Source organism: Sapajus apella, unplaced genomic scaffold (genome assembly GCF_009761245.1).
Source record: "Sapajus apella isolate SASKATOON/1434 unplaced genomic scaffold, GSC_monkey_1.0 scaffold6, whole genome shotgun sequence".
Taxonomy (NCBI): Eukaryota; Metazoa; Chordata; class Mammalia; order Primates; family Cebidae; genus Sapajus; species Sapajus apella.
Genome location: NW_022436946.1, coordinates 22279388 through 22304494, shown reverse-complemented (window position 1 = coordinate 22304494; position 25107 = coordinate 22279388). Strand labels below are relative to the sequence as shown.

The 25107-nt window shown below is 36.2% G+C and overlaps 1 protein-coding gene across 4 annotated transcripts in view; it reads right to left on the bottom strand.

Annotated features, from left to right (window-relative positions):
* THEMIS (thymocyte selection associated) overlaps positions 1-25107 on the bottom strand; it is a 223582-nt gene that overhangs the window by 60713 nt on the left and 137762 nt on the right. The window lies entirely within an intron of this gene.

Below are 25107 nucleotides of genomic sequence, written 5' to 3'. Positions count from 1 at the left end.
CAACCTGTAATCCCATCATTTTGGGAGGCTTGGATGGGGGAATTACTTGAAGCTAGGAGTTCAAGAATGGCTGGGAAAACATAGAAATACTCTATCTCTACAAAAATTTAAAAACCAGCCAGGCATGGTGGTGCAAGCCTGTAGTCCTAGGTACTCAAGAGGCTGAGGCAGGAGGATTGTTTGGGCCTAGGAGTTAAAGGTTGCAGTGACCTATGATCATGCCACTGCATTCCATCCTGTATGACAGAGTGAGACCCTATCTCTAAAAAGAGAGAAAAAAAATTTAAATTCTTCTAGACGTAAATGTAAGGCCTGAAGCTGTAAAACTCCTAGAATAAACCATATTAGAAAAGCTTACTGACATTGGTCTTATCAATTATTTCATGTATATGACACCAAAAGTACAGGCAACAAAAACAAAAATAAATGAATCCACATCAAACTAAAAAAGCTTCTGCACAACAAAGTAAACAATTGACAAAATAATAAGACAACCTATGGAATGGGAGAAAATATTTTTTTTTCCTAAAAAAAAAAATGAAGAAAGAAAGAAAGAAAAAGAAAGAATGAAGGAGAGGAAGAAAGAGAAAGAGGAAGAGGGAGAGAGAACGGGGGTGTTGCTTTATTGCCCGGGCTAGAATGCAGTCTAAAAATGGGTATGCCTATAATTGTGCTTAATAATAGAGACATGAAAAAAAAATGAGGGAAGAAAATAGCAAACAAGCAGCCAACCAATATTTCATTGAAACCTGTAAATAGATGTGATGTGGTACTGATAAGAGTGTATATTTAGTGTATTTAAAGTGGAGAGTTCTATAAATGTTAATTAAGTTTACATAATTTGATCTGAGTTCAAATCCTGGATATTGTTGTTAATTTTCTGTCTCATTGATCTGTCTAATATTGATGTTGAAGTCTCCCACTATTATTGTGTGGGAGTCTAAGTCTCTTTATAAGTCTTATATATCTGGGTATTCCTGTATTGGGTGCGTATATATTTAGGATCTTTAGCTCTTCTTATTGCATTGATCCTTTTATCATTACGTAATATCCTTCTTTGCTTCTTTTGATCTTTGTTGCTTTAAAGCAACTCCTGCTTTTTATTTATTTATTTATTTTTACTCTCCATTTGGTTGGTAAATCTTTCTCCATCCCTTTGTTTTGGGTCTTTGTGTATCCTTGCATGTGAGATGGGTCTGGATGCAGCATACCAATGGTTTTGGCTTTTTTTGCCTGTCTGTGTCTTTGGATTGGGGGATTTAGTCGATTTAAATTTAAAATTATTAATAATATATGTGAGTTTAATACTGCCATTTAATATTAGCTGGCTGTTTTGCCTATTAGTTGATGTAAATTCTTGATTATGTTGATGCTCTTTAATTTTTGGTATTTTTTAGAAAGGCTCATACTGGTTGTTCCTTTTTATGTGTAGTGGTTCTTTCAGAAGCTCTTGTAAAGCAGGCCTGGTGGTGATGAAATCTCTGAGTGCTTGCTTGTTCACAAAATATTTTATTTTTCCTTTGCTTATGAAGCTTAATTTGGCTGGATGTAAAATTCCGGGTTGAAAGTTCTTTTCTTTAAGGATGTTGAATATTGGCCCCCACTCTCTTCTAGTTTGCAGGGTTTCTGCTGAGAGATCTGCTGTGAGTCTGATGGGCTTCCCTTTATGGGTAACCTGACCTTTCTCTCTGGCTGCCCTCAGTATTTTCTCCTTCATTTTAACCCTGGTGAATCTGGCGATTATGTGCCTTGAGGTTGGTCTTCTTGAGGAATATCTTTGTGGTGTTCTCTGTATTACCTGGAGTTGAATATTGTCCTGCCTTGCTAGGTTGGGAAAGTTTTCCTGAATAATATTCTAAAGTGTATTTTCCAGCTTGGATTGATTCTCTTCGTCACATTCAGGTACACCTATCAAGCATAGATTAGGTCTTTTCACATAGTCCCATATTTCTTGGAGACTTAGCTCGTTCCTTTTTATCCTTTTTTCTCTAATCTTGTCATCTTGTTTTATTTCATTAAGTTGGTCTTCTACTTCTGATATCTTTTCTTCTGCTTGATCGATTTGGCTGTTAAAACTTGTGCATAGTTCGCGAAGTTCTCATGTTGTGTTTTTCAGCTCCATTAATTCACTTATATTCCTCTCTAAATTGTGTATTCTTATTAACATTTCTTCAAACCTTTTTTCAAAGTTCTTAGTATCTTTGCATTGGGTTAGAACAAGTTCTTTTAATTCCCAGAAGCTTCTTATTATCCCCCTTTTGAAGCCTGCTTCTGTTAATGGAACACACTCGTTCTCCATCAGGCCTTGTTCCGTTGCTGATGAGGAACAGTGATCCCCTGTAGAGGGAGAGGCATTCTGATTTTGGATATTCTCAGCCTTTTTAGGCTGTTTTCTTCCCTTCTTTATAGATGTATCCATCTGTGGTCTTTTTAATTACGGTCTTTATAATTGGGTTTCTGAGTGGACGTCCAACTTGTTGATTCCCAGCGCTAAAATCTGAGCAACCCACTGCACCGGCCAAAACAGCGGCGTTATGATTGATGGTGCTTTTCTGACTCTGCACCAAGGCAGTGGCAAAACTGCCTCGCAGGCCACAAGAGTCGCGCTGGCGACCTGTGGGGCTCCTCCGCTGGGAATCTCCTGGTGCATGAGCAACAAAAATTTGTCTGAAAGTGAGGCATCCTCTCGTTCTCTGTACTTTCACTGGGAACTACAATCCCGAGCTGCTAGTGATCAGCCATCTTGGATCTCTCTCCGGGAGAAAATATTTGCAAATCATATACTTGGTAAGGGTTAATATCCAAAAAAAAAAAAAAAAAAACCTGATTAAAAATGGATTAAGGACTTAAGGAGACATTTCTCCCAAGAAAACATACAAGGAAATGCAAATTATAACCTCAATGAGACAGCACCTCACACCTGTCAGGGTGGTTATTGCCAAAAAATCAAAAGACAAGTGTTGGCAAAGACGTGAAGAAAAGGGAATGCTGGCATACTCTGGAAATGCAAAGGTACAGCTGAGACAGGCAAGCTGGCAGCCTTCTTGTTTGGATGTGGTTTAGAGAAAAAGAACTAATGGCCCTTACTCAAGCTATAGCTTACCTAACTTCTAGCCAATCAGCAAATAAAGATCTAAGAAGCTGTTAATTACAAGTTCCTGCTTTAGAGGACTAGGGACTTACCAGGAGCTCTGCATGTGCAGATAGACTTGAACTTCAACTCACCGTTACCCCTTCCTCATTTTAATGCTAAAAATCATGCCAAGGGGTGGAGATTTAAAATGCTAATGTTCCATGCAATGAATGAGGAAGTACATAAAGCTCCTGCACAAGCACTAGAGAAACCCTTCCCTATAGAAAGGACCTTTAAAACTAACACACACACTACTCTCAGGGAGCAGCCCACCCTTTTATTTTTGTAGCGCTGACTTCCTTGTGCACAAGTGAAATAAATCTTTCTCTTTCTCTTTGCTGCTATGTCTGGTGATCTCTCTTCATTTCCATCCTAGGAGATTACAAGAACTCAGGGTGCCAATAGCACAGCCATTACGGAAGACAATATGGAGGCTCTCAAAAAATTAAAAATAGAACTACTGTATGAGCCAGCAATCCCACTTGTGAGTTTTTTTATCCAAAAGTACTGAAATCAGTATCTCGAAGAGATAGGAGCACTTCTATATTCACTGCAGCTGTATTCACAATAATCAAGATGTGGAAACACCCTAAATGTCTACTGATTGACGAATGGATAAAGAAAATGTACTCTGTACATGCAAGGGAACACTATTCAGATTTCTTAAAAAAGAAGGAAATTCTGCAATATGTGACAACACGTATGAACTGGAAAATATTATGCTAACTGAAATATGCCAGACATAGAAAGATAAATATTTTATGATTCTATTATATGAAGTATCTAAAACTTGGCAAATTTATAGAATCCAAGAATGGAATGGTGGTTGCCAGGTGGGAAGAGAGTGAAATGAGGAGTGACAAATTAAGTTTCAGTCAAGGGAGGTGAATAAGCTGTAAAGATATTCTATACCATATTGTACCTATATTCAACAATATTATATTGTACAGGTAAAAATTTGTTACAATGACAGATCTAATGTCTTCTTACCACAACTGAAACAATAACAAAAACAAAACCAAAATCCTCTATTGGCATCCTGTCTTATTCAGAAAAGAAATCTAAAGCGCTTATCGTTCCTTATGCGTTCTGACTCTCTGCCAACTCTTAGATAAAGTATACTACCAGTCATCTCTACTCCAGCCATGACAAGAAACTTATTACTTCAAGCTGTTGCACTGTTAGTTCCCTCCACCTGGAAAGGTTCTTCTCTCAGAAGTAGACATGATAGTCTTGCTCACTTCATTCCCCGGCCACTCTAATTAGAATAACTGTCACCATCCCCATCATTTCCTCTACTCTAAACAGTTTTTAATACTCATAATGCACTGAAAACTATAATCAGCCTAAGGAATTGGCATTGACTTTGCTTTAGTTTCTCATTTCCATCATCTCCTCTGCATTACCTGTTCTTGCTGCCATTGTTCTAAGCACTTCTAGATTAAGTACATGGAAGAAATACATTCAGTGTTGTCTACCAAGTTACTAAATTTCATAAAAATCAAAGAAAGATCTAATCAGCTATTTATCTGCACTGAAAAAAAGATAGCTAATTGGAGACCCAAACAACCATTATGTAAGTATGAAATAATTGGATCGGGGAAAAGAAAGACAAAGCGAATGCTTTTAAGTATTCTCTTTGAAAAATTAATCCCAACCTGGGTTTATCCTATTAGCTATTAACTTGAGATCTAAGAGTTTAAGAAAGAAAAGAATGTGTCCGATTTCTATGAATAACTTGCACGGGGAAAGTCCATTTAGAAAGGAAAGGGAAAGCATTATATTTAAGTGCACTCACCTATAAACTCTCTAGGTGATTAAAATGGTCTTGATCCTCACTATGCATTTTTAAAATTTATTTATTTAACTTTAGGTGCATACTGTATCTGTCATTTCTCCCCATGTCATCCCTCCCCATCCTCCCCATCCCCCACTGTCTCTCCCCTACACCCCCACCGACAATCGCTTCTAGTGTGTGATGCTCCTCTCCCTGAGTCCTTGTGTTCTCATTGTTCAACACCCACCTATGAGTGAGAACATGTGGTGTTTGGCTTTCTGTTCTTGTGTCAGTTTGCTGAGAATGATGGTTTCCAGATTCATCCAAGTCCCTACAAAGGACATGAACTCATTATTTTTTATGGCTGCATAGTATTCCACCGTATATATGCACCACATTTTCTTTGTCCAGTCTATCATTGATGGGCATTGGGTTGGTTCCAGGTCTTTGCTATTGCACACAGGGCTGCAATGAACATACATGTGCATGTGTCTTTATAGTAGAACAATTTATAGTTCTTTGAGTATATGCCCAGTAATGGGATTGCTGGGTCAAATGGAATTTCTATTTCTAGATTCTTGAGAAATCACCACACTATCTTCCACCTCACTATGCATTTTATAGTGCTTTATAACTAACAGAATGCTTTTGTGGGCATTATCTCATTCAATCACCAAAAATCAAGATTTGTGTTGTGGCTATGACTTGATTAACTAACACCATCCTTAAAAAAAGTTAATTTTGAATACCCAAAAAATTAATGGCTGTTTGAGACAAGTGTTTCTGCCTAAATCTAGGCTTTTGCATAAAAAAGTAGGTTATAGTGATTTAAAACAAAAACAAACAAAAACAGTCTTTGTTTTAACTTTGCTTCTCTGCTTACTTATCATGATCCATGAAAAAAGTTACCTTATCCACTTGCAAATGATAGAAAACACATAACTAGAGAGAATTTTCTTTACTGTAAATTTCATTTTCTCTTCATATAAATCTATACTGTCCAGGTAGCTATTGAATTCTTGAAATGTGGATAGTCTGAAGTGAGATGTGTATAATATGCACTAGATTTTCAAAATGTAAAAAAGTAATTTTTTTCTAATAATTTTATATTGATTACATGTAAATCAATGAAACTGATGACACTTTGCAAATATCAGGGTAAAGTATAGCACTCAAATTAATTTTCCCTGTTTCTTTTTGCTTTTTTGAGATCATCACTAGGAAAATTTTAATTACAGATATGACTTGAAATTGTGGCTCACATTATGTTACTATTGAATAGATCATTCAGAGAGTGCATATAACTTACAGATTCCTAAAATCTGGTTCAATCAGATGTAATTAAGAAAGGAACAAATGAGAGTATCATGAGATTTCTCCCAAGTTTAGAAAGAAAGATAGGAAAGTGTGTAAGCTATTTTGTATCAGAAAATTGGTAATAGAAGGCTTTATGACTGGTAACATTTACTGAGTGTTTACTAGGTACCTGATATTGCACATACTTTGTCCCATTTAATACTTATAAAGCCCCTATGAGGTAGAGACTAAATCAGGTAAAACCCATTTTCTGTACTTTTTTCCCACAGTCATTTTCCAAAATTTAGCTTCTCTTTCTTTTTCACGTGGTAGAAGTCTGTAATCTTGAGGCTTTCTTTACTCTAGTAACTTCCATTTAATTCTGGTAAGGAATTAATACTAAAGAAACATCAAAAAGGAAAAATCGTGAAATGTATGTCTGCAGCAGACTTCTGTAAATCAATAAGATTAAAATATAAAAGAAAACGTTTCTTAAGTTTACACAGAGATATCATAGCCTCAGAGAAGGCCTAAATGGGACACTAGTCCACAAATATCTCTCCTCATCCACTCCTTGACTACTTCAGACGTTATATCCCAAAACAATGCAGTTGGTAATAACATTGATCTAAGACAGTTGTTGCATGCTGAAATTACCCTAAAGCAGTGGCAATCACTGATAATCAGACTATGGTTCAAGAACAGTTTGTGTATTGTTCTCCCATTACTTTTTCAAATCTATCATTAGATTTTTCAATATCTTTATTTTTTAATCTATTACAAAAAAATCACAAGAAGTTATTTTAACTCAGCTTTTCCTGAAGATTGATATAAATGTTGCTATATGTTTTGCTCTCTCTCTCTTTCCAAATTATCACGAAATTAGACCCCCCAAACTGCAGTAGGATTTTATGCTTCATTTTCCTCTGACATCTTCATTTGTATGGGCCCCACCAGGGAAACTTCATTAACTATGAATTTGAAAGCCTCATATAAACTACAAGTGTCTCATAAATCTAATCTTGTTACAGGAGACCCTTACATTCTCCAGGAATGCCCCTTGAGACTTTTAAGAATTCTCCAAGTCAAGAACATTATTATTGTACACAATTTCTTTCGTAAAAATTCAGTAACGTAGAATGAAAAAATATAAGAGGTCTCTTCAGACTCTCAATGGTTCTAAAAACACAAAGCCAAAATCATGTATAAAGTTATTTGAGAGATAAGAATTTTTATTTTCTTCCACCTCTTTATTGCTCACCAGCTTTATTGGTTGACTATTGTCTGGGAAGTATTTCACAATGCAAGAAAGTTTTCATCATGTCACGAATCTAACTGGATGGACGATGATAAAGAGAGAAGAATAAAAGTCCAAATTGGGATTAATTTCCAACTAGAAAAAATAGATGAGGAAGCTGATCCCAGTTCACTAGCTGTGAAGCACAGAGATTCAATTTCAGTTGTGGTACATTATGAATTTTTACAAGTTATTGCAAATGAAGACCGTTTGTAAACAATAAAGAAATTTGTAATGCCAAATGTAAGGAACTCCTACTCAAGCTATTTAATAAAAATTTGAATTGACTGGGTATACAGTCATGTGTCACATTACATTTAGTCAAAGAAGAATCACAAATACAATGGTGATTCCATAAGATTATAATGCTGTATTTTTACTGTGCCTTTTTATAACTAGATAAGTTTAGATACACAATACTTACCACTGTGTTATAATCACCTCCAGTATTCAGTACAATAAAATAATGTACAGGTTTGTAGCTTAGAATCAATAGGTTATACCATATAGCCTAGCTGTGTAGTAGGCTATACTGTCTTAAGTTTGCTTATGTACATTCTATAATATTTACATAATGAAATCACCTAATGATGCATTTCTCAGAATATATCATAGTCAATAAGCAGTGCATAGATGTATTTGAATGCCAGTTGACCAATGGATTCCTGGGAAAAATGTGCAATTATTCTTACATTTTTATTGATAATCTATAGCAAGACTTTATGGAGTGGCTAGTGGCTAATAGAGAAGCAAACAGAACAAAATTTAGCACCCAAAATTCAAAGCATCTGACTTTTTGTTTTTTGAGACAGAGTTTCGCTCTTGTCACCCAGGCTGGAGCACAGGGGCATGATCTCTGCTTAATGCAACCTCTGCCTTCCAGTTTCAAGCAATTCTCCTGCCTCAGCCTCCTGAGTAGCTGGGATTACAGGCACCCACCACCGTACCCGGCTAATTTTTGTATTTTTAGTAGAGACGGGTTTTCACCACGTTTGCCAGACTGGTCTTGAACTCCTGACCTTGTGATTGTCCCCCTCAGCCTCCCAAAGTGTTGGGATTAAGGGCATGAGCCATGGTGCCCAGCTGTGACTTTCAATTTACAGTACATATTTGAAATTGCAGTCTATTCTCTGTCCATGGTTCCTTAATATCACAATTCTAACAAACTCTCAATCATCATCAGTCGGGCCCATTATATTGTACTCTTATCTCCTTTAATATCTTCTTATATCTTTTTAATGCATACCGTGAATCCCCAAAGTCATACATTCCATGTGTCTTTTTTGTCTGATTGACGTTGTAACCAACAGTTTTGCTGAATGAAACATGAAGCATGAACTATTAAGTAGCATTTGGAAATCTTTGATTTTAAACATGTTTAATTTGATGATACTTTTGGTACAAATAATGAGTTATTAGACAGATTTAGCCTCCTTTGTATTCTACTTCTATATAAGATAATTTTTTTCCTCAGGTAAGTAAAAATAGAAAATACAGTCACACATTACTGAATGACAGGTATATTTTTGAGAGATGCATCATTGGTCAATTTCGTCATTGTGCAAGCACCACAGAGTATTCTTACAGAAACGTAGATGGTACAGCCTACTGCACACCTAGGATATACAGGATTGCCTATTGATCCTGGGCTACAAACCTGTACAAATATGTTCCTGTACTGAATATCATAGGCAGAGGTAACACAATGGTAAGTATTTTTGTAGCAAAACATAAATAAACATAGAAAAGATACAGTAAAAATATTATATAAAAGATTAAATATTTTACATTGATATAAGGCACTTACTATGAATGAAACTCGAAGGACTGGAAGTTGCTTTGGATGAGTCAGTGAGTGAATAGTGTGAGTGACTATGAAGGCCTAGGACATTACTGTATGCTACCCTAGGCTTTATAAACACTGTAAACTTTGGCTACATTCAATGTATTAAAATATTTTCTTTCTTCAATAATAAACTAAACAGCTTACTGTAACTTTATTACTTTATCAATGTTTTAATTTTTTACTCTGTTAATAATATAGCTTAAAACACAAATACACTGTACAGCTGTACAAAAATACTTTCTTTTTCTTTCGTTGTTTTTTTTTTTTTTTGAGTCAGACTTTCACTCGGTCACCCATATTGGAGTGCAGTGGCATGATCTCGACTCACTGCAACCTCCACCTTCCAGGTCCAAGTGATTCTTCTGCCTCAATCTCCCAAATAGCTGGGATTACAAGCATGCACCACTAGACCTGGCTAATTTTTTGTATTTTTAGCAAAGATGTAATTTCACCATGTTGTCCAGGCTGGTCTCAAACTCCTGACCTCAAGCGATCTTCTGGCCTTGGCCTCCAAAAGTGCTGGGATTACAGGTGTGAGCCACTGCACCCAGCCAAATATTTTCTTTATATCCTTGTTCTAAAAGCTTTTTCTCAATGTTTAAAATTTTTATTTTTATTTTTACTGTTAGTATTTAAGACAGAAGAGCACACATAAATATAGGCCTCCACAGGGTCATGGTCATCAGTATCACTGTCTTTTACCTCCACATCTTGTCCCACTGGAAGGGCTTCGGGGTAGTTAGTACACATGAAGTCATCAACTCCTTTGGTAACAATGTCTTCTTCTGGAATACCTACAGAAGGACCTGCCTGAGACTGTTTTACAATTAACTTTTTTTAATAAATGGAACGCATTCTAACGTCATAATAAAATATATATTATCAACCAGTGATATAATCATTTATTATCATTATCAAGTTTTATGTACTGTACATAATTGTATGTGCTATACTTTTATAAAACTGCCAATGCAGTAGGTTGATTTACACCAGCACCACCACCACCAAGTGAGTAATGTGTTGTACTACAAAGTTATGACAGCTATGACCTCACTAGGTGATAACAAATTTTTCAGCTCCATTACAATCTTATGAGACCACTGTATAAATGTAGTCCATAGTTGATCTAAAGTCCTTATGGGGCATGTTGACCATTTGTTCAGTGGGTCTGATACAATCTTTCGTGAGTAGCTATTCATGATTTATGATAGAGGCCCTCCAAAATATTCATTAATACATGTTCCCCTTTCTTACAATCACTTTCTCTGAACTATACACCCACAGGCACACAAACACACAATTTACTTCTGAGCCTAGATATTTAATAATTTTTAATTCACACAGTTTATAAATTAATGAATAACATGATACTTCTTTAATTGAAGACACATACTTTCAGAGTAAAATAAATGTTAACTAACATTATTTGTATTTCAGGGATTCAGCTTCCCTCCCTTCTAACTAACTTAAATGTCATGCTGTGTTTCTGGATTCCTTAGCAACTCCATGCACATTTCCCTCCCCTTGCCTCTGTCAACCCTGCAAGCTGTTTCTTCTGACTTCAAAGTGTAAAGATTTTTGCTTCATCATCAGTTTTCTAATCTGAAGGGAGAATTGGCTTACCTAAAAAGAAACCGTATTTTGCAACAAAAACAATAGAATAGAGATGCTAGTCATTACTTCCTTTTAAAATATGTATGCCTTTTCCTCAAAAAAAAAAAAAACCCAAAAATTTCTTTTACAAAACAATAAAGGCAAAGTGTAAAACAGACCTTCAAATATTAATTATATTTTTAAAAATTCAGGTTATTGAAATCACAGAGCACAATTAGCTGACTTATTCATGCATTCAGACAATTATTTAGATCAGATATTTAATATTTTCTAAAAATTAAAATATTTATAAATAAAAGTTCCCAAGTTACTCTCATCATTTGTACAGTCACCCTGATGTAGCTGGATGATATATGCAAAATGATCACCTTTTATATATTGGCTTTGCTTTCTATTAACAGGTTCTAATCCCTTTGGCATCCCTGTTCCTAGCTCTTAGTACACATAATCAATCTTCCTTGTTTATCCCGAAGATCGACACTGAAGATCTTACAGCTTGAGACAACATAATGTTGAACTCAATCTATAATGCAAATTTTGCAGTGTTTCAAACACGTCACCAAAAGACAATGCTCATTTCCAATTTACTTTGCAAACTTCTTTTGCTAGCTGGCTGTCTGCGTTCTGGTCAACTTTGGACTCTGCAGGAATATGAAAACATTCATTATACTTGGGTCCATATTTTTATTTCTTAAATCCACACTTCAAATGAAAGACGTGATGAGGAAAGAAACAGACTACAATCAAATATCTTTAGGATGCCATTTAATTGTGTGTCATTTGAGTTGGTGCTCCTTAGCTTTCTTCACACTGTTCTAGTCAGTCATGGGAAGAAATGCTTTAAACTTCTAAGATTGGTGTATTTATTGTGAACAAATGAAAATAGATCAGTTTGTTTTTTTGTGGATGTTGCTTGGCAGTGTATGAAATGTTGTCCAACAATATGTTCTTTGCTTTTTCCTGGGAACTTACTAAATACATTTCATCCCCCAATTTATAAGTGAAGAGAGAGTGGTACAGATGAAGCAACATGCTAAAAGTCACAAAGCTTAAGCAGTCGGCATTGTTCTCTACAGCCAATCATGCTTGTTGTTTTGATTTAGGAAAGTTTTATATCTGGTACATTAGACAAAGGCCCTTAAAAGTTACCTTTATATTCTATACCAAATACCAACGTTATGTTGGAAGTTAGAACTGTGAAAATAATTAATTACAATTCACTTAAGCATTGATTGCTTAAAACCAAAGATGGGATTATTTCAAGTAACACCATGGATTTTCCCCCATCCTTTTTACTTCTCCATAATTACAGTTATTATATGCATAGCCCTTACCCCACTATATCTTCCACTTCCTTCCCCAAGGGTTACTACAATCAGTATGGTACATGTACATCATATCGTATACAAGTATCATAAGGCATATATGATCATATGGAAATGTATGGCTAGGGGAGGGATAGCATTAAGAGAAATACCTAATGTAGATGATGGGGTGATGGGTGCAGCAAACCACCATGACAAATGTATACCTATGTAATATACCTGCATGTTCTGCACATGTACCCCAGAACTTAAAGTATAATAATAATAAAAAAATTAAAAAGACTGTATTTTGTTTTGCAACTTGCTTTTGTACTTAATATCTTGGGCACCTTTTCTTCAATATATCTAAATCTGTGTCTAATGTATTCTTCTAAAATGCTTTATAGTGTAGATTTTTCTCATTTATTTAATCATTCTCCTATTAATAGATACCTAGATTGCTTCCATGTGCCCATTTTGTGAAATAGTGCAACAGTGTTTAGTCTTATGAGTGCAGATATGGGTATTTTTTTATAAGACAGAAAATGTTAAGTGGAATTGCTAGCTCAAAAGTACACATACAAAGCACAATATAATTTTTTCATACTTTCTGATTGCTTAATTAAAAATGATTTTTTCATTTTCATCCCTGATTAATTAAAATATCTTATTTTAAATTTTGCATATTCTTGAATTTTAGTGAGATTAGTCAGGGCTTTGTACATTTATTGGTCATTTAGATTTCTATAAATTTTCTATTTATTGTGTTTCTTCTGAACATGCAATGGAGAAACAGGATAATTTGTCTATTTTTCAGAGTGTTCATCTGTTCACTAAGAATTTTTAAGGAAGAGTTTAGTATCTGAGCTAATAAAGTGTTTCTTTTCCAATTTAATTGCTTAAAAATCAAGGTCTTGGTGTTATCCTCTAGAAAGAACTTGGATGTGATACTTTATTTTTGTACAGCCAGAATCGCTCACATATCTTCTTGTTTCTGTCTTGCCAAAGACTACACACTCAACCTATTTAGTAGGCATACTTGCCAACAGATTCTAATCCTGATGGCTCTTCCCTTAAAAGAAAAGTAATATCTTTCAAATCCAATATTATTATGATGATGATACTCCCAGAGAAGTCTGAAAATGTAAGAAATTCTGGCTGATAATTTAGAGATTTTCTTTTAAATTTTGAGGGCATTTGGAGGGCAGCTCAGTCTTGATGGAATTCTTACTTTATAGAAAGTTAACATTTGTTTATTAGCTTTCTCTTGGCTCTGCCAGTCATGACCTACTTAACATAAAAATGAAGTTAGGTTAAATCAACTAGATAGCACTGGATAAGTTCCAGAATGCAGTGTCTGTATGCATGCAAAGATATGCTGACTCAAACCAAGTACCTAAAGCTTCTAAGTAACTTTTTGCATGATTTTGAGAATAGAAAAATAATTAAGAAGCTAGAGATAATCCCAAGATTTTGCTGATAAGAGAACAGAATTATGCCCTGGAATGTTCTTCCTTGGGGAATAAGACAAAGAATGTAGCTCTTTATAAGAGTCTCATATAATTAAACCGATATGGAAGCATTGAGACCTATCGGAAAGTTTTTGGAGTACCAGCTTATTAAAGAATCACTCTTTTTGATCATCACAAAGACTCCATATATATTTCATCCCGGCTAATATGCCAGGTTCTAATGCTAGAAACTTCCAAAAGAAGAATTTACATTTTTAGAGCATATTTAAGCCTTTTTATCCAATTTTCACCATTAAAAGAACACTGTTAAAAATGTTTAGAAATCTTAAAAATACTTTATGTATTTTTAAAATTATCTTTTTCCCTATGACAGATAAACCAGTACATATCTAAACTTCCGCTAAAGGATTTTAAAAATATATTTTCATGACAAGAAGATTATGGGTATTTTCATCACATATGTGACATCTGGTATCGTCTTTCCTGCCAAGATCTAGAAATGGCTTAAACTGTCACTTAACTTTGAAAAAAGCAACCTTAATAAAGAAGCCAAAAAACCTAAAGAATAGTAATCAATACAACAACAACTGTACAAAGCTTTAATATTGGTGGCTACCAATAAAATTTATGTCAGAGAAAAATATTTAAGATTAGTAAAATTCAAAGTGAGGAAATCAAAATTAGCAAATTTATTCATTTGTATTTAATATAATCTTATGTTCTTATATAGTGAGTGACTTAGAGGCCCAGTATTCTGTTGCTGAATAACAAATCACCCCAAAACTTAGTAGCTCAAAAGGACATCATTTTATCATCTCCACTATTTTGTGAATCAACTAGGCCCAGCTCCATGTGGTGCAAACTGGGTCTGCAATGTCCAAGATGTCTCACTACATGCCTGGCACTTTGCTGAAGAAAGCTGAGTATCTCAGCTCAGCTGCTGGGATGCTGTGACAACTGCATCTCCAATTCGACTCTCCAAGAAAATAGCCAACATTTTTATACGGCGGCACGGGGTTATCCTAAAAAGCAAAGCAGAAGCTACCAGGCCTTCTTATGGCTTACACCAGAAAATGGACCAGAGTCACTTGTATGACATCCAATTGCTTAAAGCAAATCACAGAGATAGCACATGTCTACTTTGGTAGAACTTAGACCAAGAGAGGTTCACTGGGGCCATTTTGGGAGAGTAACTACCACCTTAGTCCTCTAGCCAAGGATGATGCATTTTCCTCTCACTTTCGAAATACACTTACCAATCTCCCTAAACTCCCAAAGTCTCATCACCATCAGTATTATACTTTAAGTTCAGAATCTCATCATGTAAATCAAGTAAAGCTGCTGTATTTAGCAACTAGCTTCTAACGCAAATAGGATGAGGCTAGTAGAGTTAGGGTGGAACTTCCTCTTGATCAGAAGACCATCAGATAAAGAAACCAGCTATATGCCCTCACATTTCCACCTTACAATGAGAAGACATGATCTAGGGAACCACAGTACATACCACCACTTAAAAAGAGGCAGGACAATGTGAGTGACATTGCAGTCACTGGGATGACAAAATTCTGAGATCCAGTAGAAACAAGCTACCATTTCATCTGACTCAGAATGTAGGGCATATGTTGATTAGGACCCAAATATGTTCCCCAGGGTGGCCACACACACCTGGCCACACACTATGACCTCTTGTCACTACCTTCTGAGTCATCCTCCTGTTCCTTAAGAAATGACCCATGTTTGCAGCTGAGTAGTGTCCTTAGCCTGCTTCCTGTCCATTGGAATTTGGGGACTCAAAAGCCTTTTTATGTTTTGAGCAGTATCTGTTCCTTTCAGTCCAAGCCGTTATAATTCCTTTTAATATATGTGGACTGTGTACAAATTACAATCAAATTCATTAGACAAAAGCGACATCCACCTATTTCTCTGAGTGGAGTCTTTCTCTATTTGGGGTTACTTGTGAAGATACAGAAGCTCACAGCAGAGAGAGTAAGAGTGTTGTCCTTAAAATTCTTAGAAGCATTTTCTACTGAGAGGAAAAACGAGACACTCTTCCACAATTTCCTGAAATCTCAACCAAATTACAACCATGGCTTTAGTCTGATCGTGAGCCTGTGGCCACACATTCTACTGGCAGCATTCTGGGTTTGATCTTATTCCCTGAATTTTTTCCCATCACCCCCAAAAATTATTTCATGCATTTTTTTTGCAGTTAATATTCTTCACCTCTGGCAACAAATGATCTTCTGTTTTGCCTTTCTATAATTTAATATGAATGAAATTATACAGTATTTACTCTTTAATATCTGGCTTCTGTGGCTAAGCATAATGCTTTTGAGAGTCATTTATGTTTTTTTGTAAAATGACTGGCCAAACCTTTCTCTAACTTTTTAATTGTGTTTGTCTTATTGTCAAGTTGTCAAGAGTTTATTAAGTGTATAACAAATTCAAGCACTTTGCCAGATATATGTATCTCTGACATTTTCTCTCAGATTGGCACTTTCGTTTTCATTTTCAGTAGAATATTGTGTTTTCTTTTCAACTGGTTTACATTATTTTCTAATTTTCTTTGTGATTTTTGTCTTTGACCCATGCATTTTTAAAAAGTATATGAACAAATGCCAAATAACAGGGGATTTTTCTGTATAACTTCTTGTCATTTATTTCTAATCAATTCTATTGTTGCCAGTGAATGTACCTCCATCATTTGTCTATGCTTCTAAATTTTTCAAGACTTTTTTTAATGTTCTAGCATACATTCTGTGGTAGGCAGCTCTTAAGATGATCCACCAGTAATCACTGGCTCCTGCATTCAGGTCCTTGTGTAACCCCTGACTTTGATTTCAGGCTGGATTTAGCGAATAGCTTCTAGGAAATAGAATAGGGCAGATGTACTGGAATCTCACTTCTGAAATTAGGCTATAAAATGACTACAGCTTCTGTCTTAGACACTCTTCCTTGGACCTCTCACTCAGGGGGGCAAGCCAGTTGCCATTTTGGGTGACTGTTCTGTGCAGAGGCTCATGTGACTGACCTTGGAGCACAGCATCTGGGGCTGCCCCAAGGCAGGTGAATGACCTTGAAAGTAGAACTCCTCTGAGTCAGCGATTTTGATGAGTGTAGCCCCAGCTGACATCTTAACTGCAGTAGCATCATAAAAGACCCATAGCCAGAACCACCCAGTTAAGCTGCTCCCAGATTCTTGACTTACAGAAACTGTGCCATAATGAATGTTTGTTGTTTTTAATTATTAAGTCCGGTAAAATTTGTTATGCAACAATAGATAACGAACACAGATATTGGTTATACTTCTTGGTGAATTTTCTGTTATTTGTAAGGAATGTGTGTTTTTTTGTTTTTTTTTTTTTTTAGAAATTCTTTTAGAATGCAGTGTTCTATAAAATCACTTAGGTCAATTCAGATGACAGTTTGTTCACTTATTCTGTAAGGTAACTTTTTAAAACTTTCTCTATCAATTACTGTTAGAGGAAGCTGAACTTTTCAACTACAATTGTGGATTTCCATATTTATCTTTTTACATTAATAGGTTTTTATTTCATGTATTTTAACATTTGCTTATTAGTTGCATACACATATAAGAAGTGTGATATTTTCTTGATGAATTGATCTTTATTGTTACAAAATTTCCACCTTTATATCTGGTAATATTTCTTGCCCCAAAGTCTGTTATATAGCCTCTCCAGCTTTCTTTTGAATAATGTTTCAATTATATATTTTTTCTCATTCTTTCAGTTTTTTTTTCCCCATTTATTTATTTTATTGCATTTTAGGTTTTGGGGTACATGTGAAGAACATGCAAAATTGTTGCATAGGTACACACGTGGCAGTGTGATTTGCTGCCTTCCTCCCCATCACCTACATCTGGCATTTCTCCTCTTGCTATCTCTCCCCAGCTTCCCACCCCCCCCACCGTCCCTCCCCTATTTCCCCCCAACTGACCCCAGTTTTAACCTTTCTGCATTTTTATCTTTACAATACATTTTGTGTAGACAGCATGCAGCATACAGTTGAGTCTTTTTTACTTACATTGAAAATTCCTGCTTTTAAATTGGAGTATTTACCCATTAATAAAATGATTATTAATGTGTTTGAGTTTAAATTTAACACCTTGGTTTTTTTTCTGCTTGTTTCATTTTTACTTTTTTACTTATTTCCTGCCTTGAATTAATTGCAAATATTTTCAGATTTTGCTTTGTCTATACAATTATCTTATTAGTTTTACCTCATTTATCTATTTTTAGAGATTGCTTTAAGTTTACTATATTGATTTATAGTTTGTGGCAGAGATGTTTCAAATAATATTATGCCACTTAGATATATAGGCCATTCCTTATAATAATACCTGAGATGCTACATTCAGGAAAACACATTTTTCAATGAAAATTTCCAGGGCTGAAAATATAAGACAGAGAAAAGATTGTCATATGACTGTATAGCCTAATAAAGGCTAAATCTTTATTCAAATAATTTTATTGTTAATTAAAAAGACAATTCTGGCTATCTGGGATTAGCATGCTAATTACTCTTTAAGATTATGAAAACTGTTTTTAGTGCTGGGCTGGGAGCTGGAAAGCAAGGACTGCTTACCAGATGATGGATAAATACCACTGTGCTTGAGCTAGGCTTTGTTATCTACACAGTCTTCCAGGCTTCCATATTCAATTAAGAATTATTTACATGATAAAAAGAGTGGTTATTTGTTTATTACTTTTAAAACACCACTTCGGTTCTCTGAATAGAATGATTTGCTAAAGATCGCTTTTTCATTTTGGAGTACCTGTGGAAAGGCTGTAGACATCCAGAATTCTATAATTGTTTCCAGAGGGGTGAATAGGCTCCCCAACATATGAATCACAAGAATCTACTCTTTGCACAGTCAAGATTGTAGGAATGCTGTTCTACTTACTGTCACAAAGGTTGGAACTTGACAAATGTACAAATGCAAAAACATGACTGGGTTAGTTTCCAGAATTTTGTTAAATGAAGATACACCTAAAGTGAATGTAGAAATCTCAATGCATTCTCAGTGCTGAAGGCATTTTTCAGCAAATGCTGGAGGAATTATTGAGTGAATAAATAATTACATGTGTGAATGTATATTTCAAAATCAGTGCTCAGGTGTAGCAAATCAGTCAGTACTATCCAAGAAACAGAAGCAAATATAAAAGAAAGATGTCTTCAGACAATCTTCCCTATAGCACAAAATATAGGAAATGAATTTGGACTAAATTGGATTTTTTAAAATGAGCTAGTTTTCCTCCTTCTCAATGGTAGATGTATATATATAATCAACGAACATCTGTTTCCATTCTTTTACTGTCAACATGTGTTTTTATAATTAAAATACATTATCTGTAGACAATGTGTAGTTGGGTCTCAGTTTCTTTTATTCAGTCTAACAATTTCTGCCTTTTATTGAAGTGCTTACCCATTTACATTTAATGTGATTATAGACGATACCTCTTTCAGGGAATCTACTTATTGGATAAATTTGAATATTACTCATGTTTAACTTTTTAAAATTTGCCAGGCCATTTAGAGCAGGCAGACATCCTAAGGTATGCTACAACAGTGATTTTTTTTCTTTTTCGTCATATATAAGCCATATGTTCATTAAAAGGAAGTCCCCAGAGTGTAATGTTTCATTTTCCTTATGTGTGCAGTTTTGTATTTTATTTTTGGTAAGTTACATATGACAGTAAGTACTTCATCCAACCTGACTTATATTGAAGTGTTTATTAAATTCTAGTCCTAAAAGTCACTCAAGTAGAAAAAAAAATTTTTTTCAGTAACAAAATGGAAGAAATTGTAAAATAAAGAAATAATATCTATTGATTTGCTTGAACCCAAGCTATCATTTTATGATGCTAATTTTATTATATTGCATAGAAGAAGATTCATCTAATTCAGGAGCAACTTTATGTGTTACATCTGCAGGAGGCACATACTGAGTTATTACAACATTCTCTCTCTCCTGAGAAACAAGGCAGAGCCTCCATGAAGAAAAATTTCTCCAGAAAACTGAAACTACAGACTACTTACATGTGAGGATCAGTCAGTCTGTCAAAAAGATAGTTACTGAGCAAATTCAGGGTTCAACATATTCCTCTAAGTGCCTGATCTCACTTACTGTTGACTTTATCATCTTTCAGAAGGAATTAAAAGCCCTTCTCCCTGACTGATCCTTCTTTAGGCATTAAACAATGATAAACTATATCTTCAAATAGAGTCTCAGTTTAGATACATTCCCCTTAACATCACACCCTCCTCAAATCTCTCAGTGACTTCACATCAAGTTTGAATTTATTGATGCATTATCTTCCAGAGACAGAGACATACAAGCAGCATTTTCAAGTCAGTATTGGGGAACAGATGATTAGATTAACATAGCCTTCTGGATTTGCCAATCCTATGGAATTAATCATCACTCATTACTTCACTCATTTTATTTTGCTCTTTCTTTTACCAAATAAAATTTTAAATCACTGAAAAATATACTATATTCCACAGAATAAAATACCCTCTCTGATTTAAAGAGCTCCAGTGAAAAATGATATTTCTAATATGGTATAGTAAGTGCTATAATATGGGTATGAATTGAAGCTCAAAATTCCTTTTCATCAAAAATAGTGGAGCTTGTCAATCTTCAAATCAAATTAGTTAAAGCTGCATAATATAGAAAACATTTCATGACCTCTCTGGCCTTTAGTTGCTCTACCAGTAAGAGACATTTAAATGAGACCACCTGTAAAGCTTAATGTTCTAATTATACTGTTTTATATAGCTTGAATTTTCCTAATAGTTAAAAGATTTCTGTTTCATAAGGAACAGCTCTAAAAGTATACTTCCCCTATGATAACTTTTCCATAAAAAATGTATCTCCTCTGAATAACCTTGTTAATTTTCTGTCTCTTTACTCTGTCTAATATTGACAGTGGGGCGTTAAACTCTCCCACTATTTATTGTGTGGGAGTCTAAGTCTCTTTGTAGGTTTCCAAGAACTTGCTTTATGAAGCTGGGTGCTCCTGTATTAGGTACATGTATATTTAGTATACTTAGCTCTTTTTGTTGCATTGATCCCTTTATCATTATGTAATGCACTTGTCTTTTGTGATTTTGGTTGGTTTAAAGTCTGTTTTATCAGAGACTAGGATTGCAATCCCTGCGTTTTTTTTGCCTTCCATTTGTTTGGTAAATCTTGCTCTATACCTTTATTTTGAGCCTGTACGTGTCTTTGCTGTGAGATGGGTCTCCTGAATGCAGCACACTGATGGGTCTTGACTCATTTTCCAACTTGCCAGTCTGTGTCTTTTACTTGGGGCATTTAGCCCATTTACATTTAAGGTTAATATTGTTATGTGTGATTTTGATCCTGCTATTTTAATGTTAGCTGGTTATTTTGCCCATTAGTTGATGCAGTTTCTTCATACTGTCAATGGTCTTTACAATTTGATATGTTTTTGCAGTGGCTAGTACCAGTTTTTCCTTTCCATATTTAGGGCTTCCTTCAGGAGCTCTTTTTAGGCAGTACTGGTGTTGACAAAATCTCTCAGCATTTGCTTGTCTGTAAAGAATTTTTTTGGCTGGACATGAAATTCTGGTTGAAAATTATTTTCTTTAAGAATGTTTAATATTGGCACCAGTCTCTTCTGGCTTATAGGTTTTCTGCAAAGAGATCCACTGTTAGTCTGATGGGCTTCCCTTTGTGGGTAACATGACCTTTCTCTCTGGCTGCCCTTAACACTTTTTCCTTCATTTCAACCTTGGTGAATCTGACAATTATGTGTGTTGGGTTTGCTCTTCTCAAGGAGTATCTTTGTGGTGTTTTCTATATTTCCTGAATTTACATGTTGGCCTGCCTTGCTAGGGTTGGGGAAGTTCTCCTGGATAATATCCTCATTGAGTGTTTTCCAACATGGTTCCTTTCTCCCTGTCATTTTCAGGTACACCAATCAAATGTAGGTTTGGTCTTTTCACATAGTCCCATATTTCTTCGAGGCTTTGTTCATTCCTTTTTATTCTTTTTTCTCTAATCTTGTCTCTACGCTTTATTTTATTAAGTTGTTCTTCAAATCTCTGATATCCTTTCTTCTGCTTAATTGATTCGGCTATTGATACTTGTATATGCTTCACAAAGTTCTCATGCTATGTTTTTCAGCTCCATCAGGTCACTTACGTTCTTCTCTAAACTGGTTATTCTAGTTAGCAATTCCTCTAACATTTTTTCAAGATTCTTAGCTTCCTTGCATTGAGTTAGAACATGCTCCTTTAGCTCAGCAGAGTCTGTTATTACCCACCTTCTGAAGCCTACTTCTGTCAATTCATCAAACTCATTCTCTGTCTAGTTTTGTTCCCTTGCTGGCGAGGAGTTGTGATCCTTTAGAGGAGAAGAGGCTTTCTGGTTTTTGGAATTTTCAGCCTTTTTGCTCTGTTTTTTTCCTCATTTTCATGGATTTATCTACCTTTGGTCTTTCATATTGGAGACCTTCTGATGGTTTTCTATGTGGATGTCCTTTCTGTTGATGTTGATGCTATTCCCTTTTGTTTGTTAGTTTTCCTAACAGTTGCACCCCTCTGCTGCAGGTCTACTGGAGTTTGCTGGAGGTCTACTCCAGACCCTGTTTGCTTGGGTGTCACCAGCGGAGGCTGCCGAAGAGCAAAGGTTGCTGCCTGTTTCTTCCTCTGTAAGCTTTGTCCCAGAAGGGCACCTGCCAGATGCCAGCTGGAGCTCTCCTGTATGCAGTGTCTGTTGACCCCTGCTGGAAGGTGTTTCCCAGTCAGGAGGCACGGGGGTTACAGCCCCACTTGAGGAGGCAGTCTGTCCCTTAGCAGAGCTTGAGCACTGTGCTGGGGAATCTACTGCTCTCTTCAGAGCCGGCTGGCAGGAACATTTAAGTCTGCTGAAGCTGCACCGATAATATGCCTTGTCCAGAGAGGAGGAATCTAGAGAGGCTGTCTGGCTACAGCAGCTTTGCTGAGCTGCAGTGGGCTCCACTCAGTTTGAACTTCCTGGCAGCTTTGTTTACACTGTGAGGGGAAAACTGCCTACTCAAGCCTCAGTAATGATGGATGCCCCACCCCCTCCAACAAGCTGGGGCATCTCAGGTTGACTTCAGACTGCTGTGCTGGCAGCAAGAATTTCAAGCCAGTGGATCTTAGCTTGCTGGGCTCCATGGAGGTGGGAATACACTGAGCTAGACCACTTGGCTCCCCGGCTTCAGCCCCCTTTTCAGGGGAGTGAACGATTCTGTCTTCCTGGCTTTCCAGGTACCACTTGGATACAAAAAAAAAAAAATGCTCCTTCAGCTAGCTTGGTTTCTGCCCAAAGGATGACTCAGTTTTGTGCTTGAAAACGAGGGCCCTGGTGGTGTAGGCATCCGAGGTAATCTCCTGGTCTGTGGGTTGCAAAGACTGTGGGAAAAGGGTTGTATCCAGGCTGGAATGCACTGTTCTTCACAGCACAGTCCCTCATAACTTCCCTTGGCTAGGGTAGGAAGCTCCCCAACCCCTTGCATTTTCTGGGTGAGGCAACACCCCACCCTGCTTTGGCTTAGCCTTTGTGGGCTGCATCTACTATCCAACCAGTCCCAATAAGATGAGCCTGGTACCTCAATTGTGAATGCAAAAATCATCCACCTTCTGCATTGATCTTGCTGGGAGCTGCAGACTGGAGCTGTTCCTATTCGGCCACTCCACCTCCTCTTCCATGCTCATGGACAGGAAGAATCAATATCGTGAAAATGGCCATACTGCCCAAAGTAATTTATAGATTCAATGCTATCCCCATCAAGGTGCCACTGATTTTTTCACAGAATTAGAAAAAAACAACTTTAAATTTCATATGAAACTAAAAAAGACCCCAGATAGCCAAGACAATACTAAGCAAAAAGAACAAAGTTGGAGGCATCATGCTACCTGACTTCAAACTATACTATAAGGCTACAGTAACTAAAACAGCATGGTACTGGTACCAAAACATGTATATAGACTAATGGAACAAAACAGAGGCCTCAGAAATAATGCCACACATCTACAACCACCCAATCTTTGACAAACCTGACAAAAACAAGCAATGGGGAAAGAACTCCCTATTTAATAAATGCTGTTGGGAAAACTGGCTAGCCATATGCAGAAAACTGAAACTGGACCCCTTCCTTACAGCTTGTACAAAAATTAACTCAAGATGGATTAAAGAATTAAATGTAAGACCTAAAACCATAAAAACCCTAGAAGAAAACCTAGGCTATACCATTCAAGACATAGGCATAGGCAAGGACTTCATGACTAAAACACCAAAAGCAATGGCAACAAAAGCCAAAATTGACAAATAGGATCTCATTAAACTAAAAAGCTACTGGACAGGAAAAGAAGCTATCATCAGAGTGAACAAGTAACCTACAGATTGGGAGAAAATTTTTGCAATCTATTCATCTAACAAAGGGCTAATATCGAGAATCTACAAAGAATTTAAACAAATTTACAAGAAAGAAACAACCCCATCAAAACATGGGCAAAGGATATAAACAGACACTTCTCCAAAGAAGACATTTAAGTGGCCACCAAACATGAAAAAACCTCATCATGACTGGTCAGTAGAGAAATACAAATAAAAACCACAAAGAGATATCATCTTGTCAGTCAGAAAGATGATCATTAAAAAGTCAGGAAACAACAGATGCTGGAGAGGATGTAGAGAAATAGAATGCTTTTACACTGTTGGTGGGAGTGTAAATTAGTTCAACTGTTGTGGAAGACAGTGTGGTCATTTCTCAAGGATCATTTGACCCAGCAATCCCATTACTGGGTATATATACAAAGGATTATAAATCATTCTTACTATAAAGACACATGCACATGTATGTCTATTGCAGCACTGTTCACAATAGCAAAGATTTGGAACCAACCCAAATGCCCAACAACAATAGACTGTATGAAGAAAATGTGGCACACATACACCATGGAATACTATGAAGCCATAAAAGAGGATGAGTTCATGTCCTTTGTGGGTACATGAGTCAAGCTGGAAACCATCACTCTCAGCAGAAAAACCAAACACCACATGTTCTCACTCACAAGTGGGAGTTGAAAAATGAGAACGCATGGACACAGGGAGGGGAACATCATACACTGGGGCATGTTGGGGGTGGGAGCCTAGCGGAGGGATAGCATTAGGAGAAATACCTAAAGTAGATGATGGGTTGATGGGTGTGGCAAACCACCATGGCATGTGTATATCTATGTAACAAACCTGCATGCTCTGCACATGTATCCCAGAACTTAACAGTATTAAAAAATATTATCTCCCCTATTTCCATTTCCCCTTCTTCCAGCAAAGTCCAAACTCTCATTT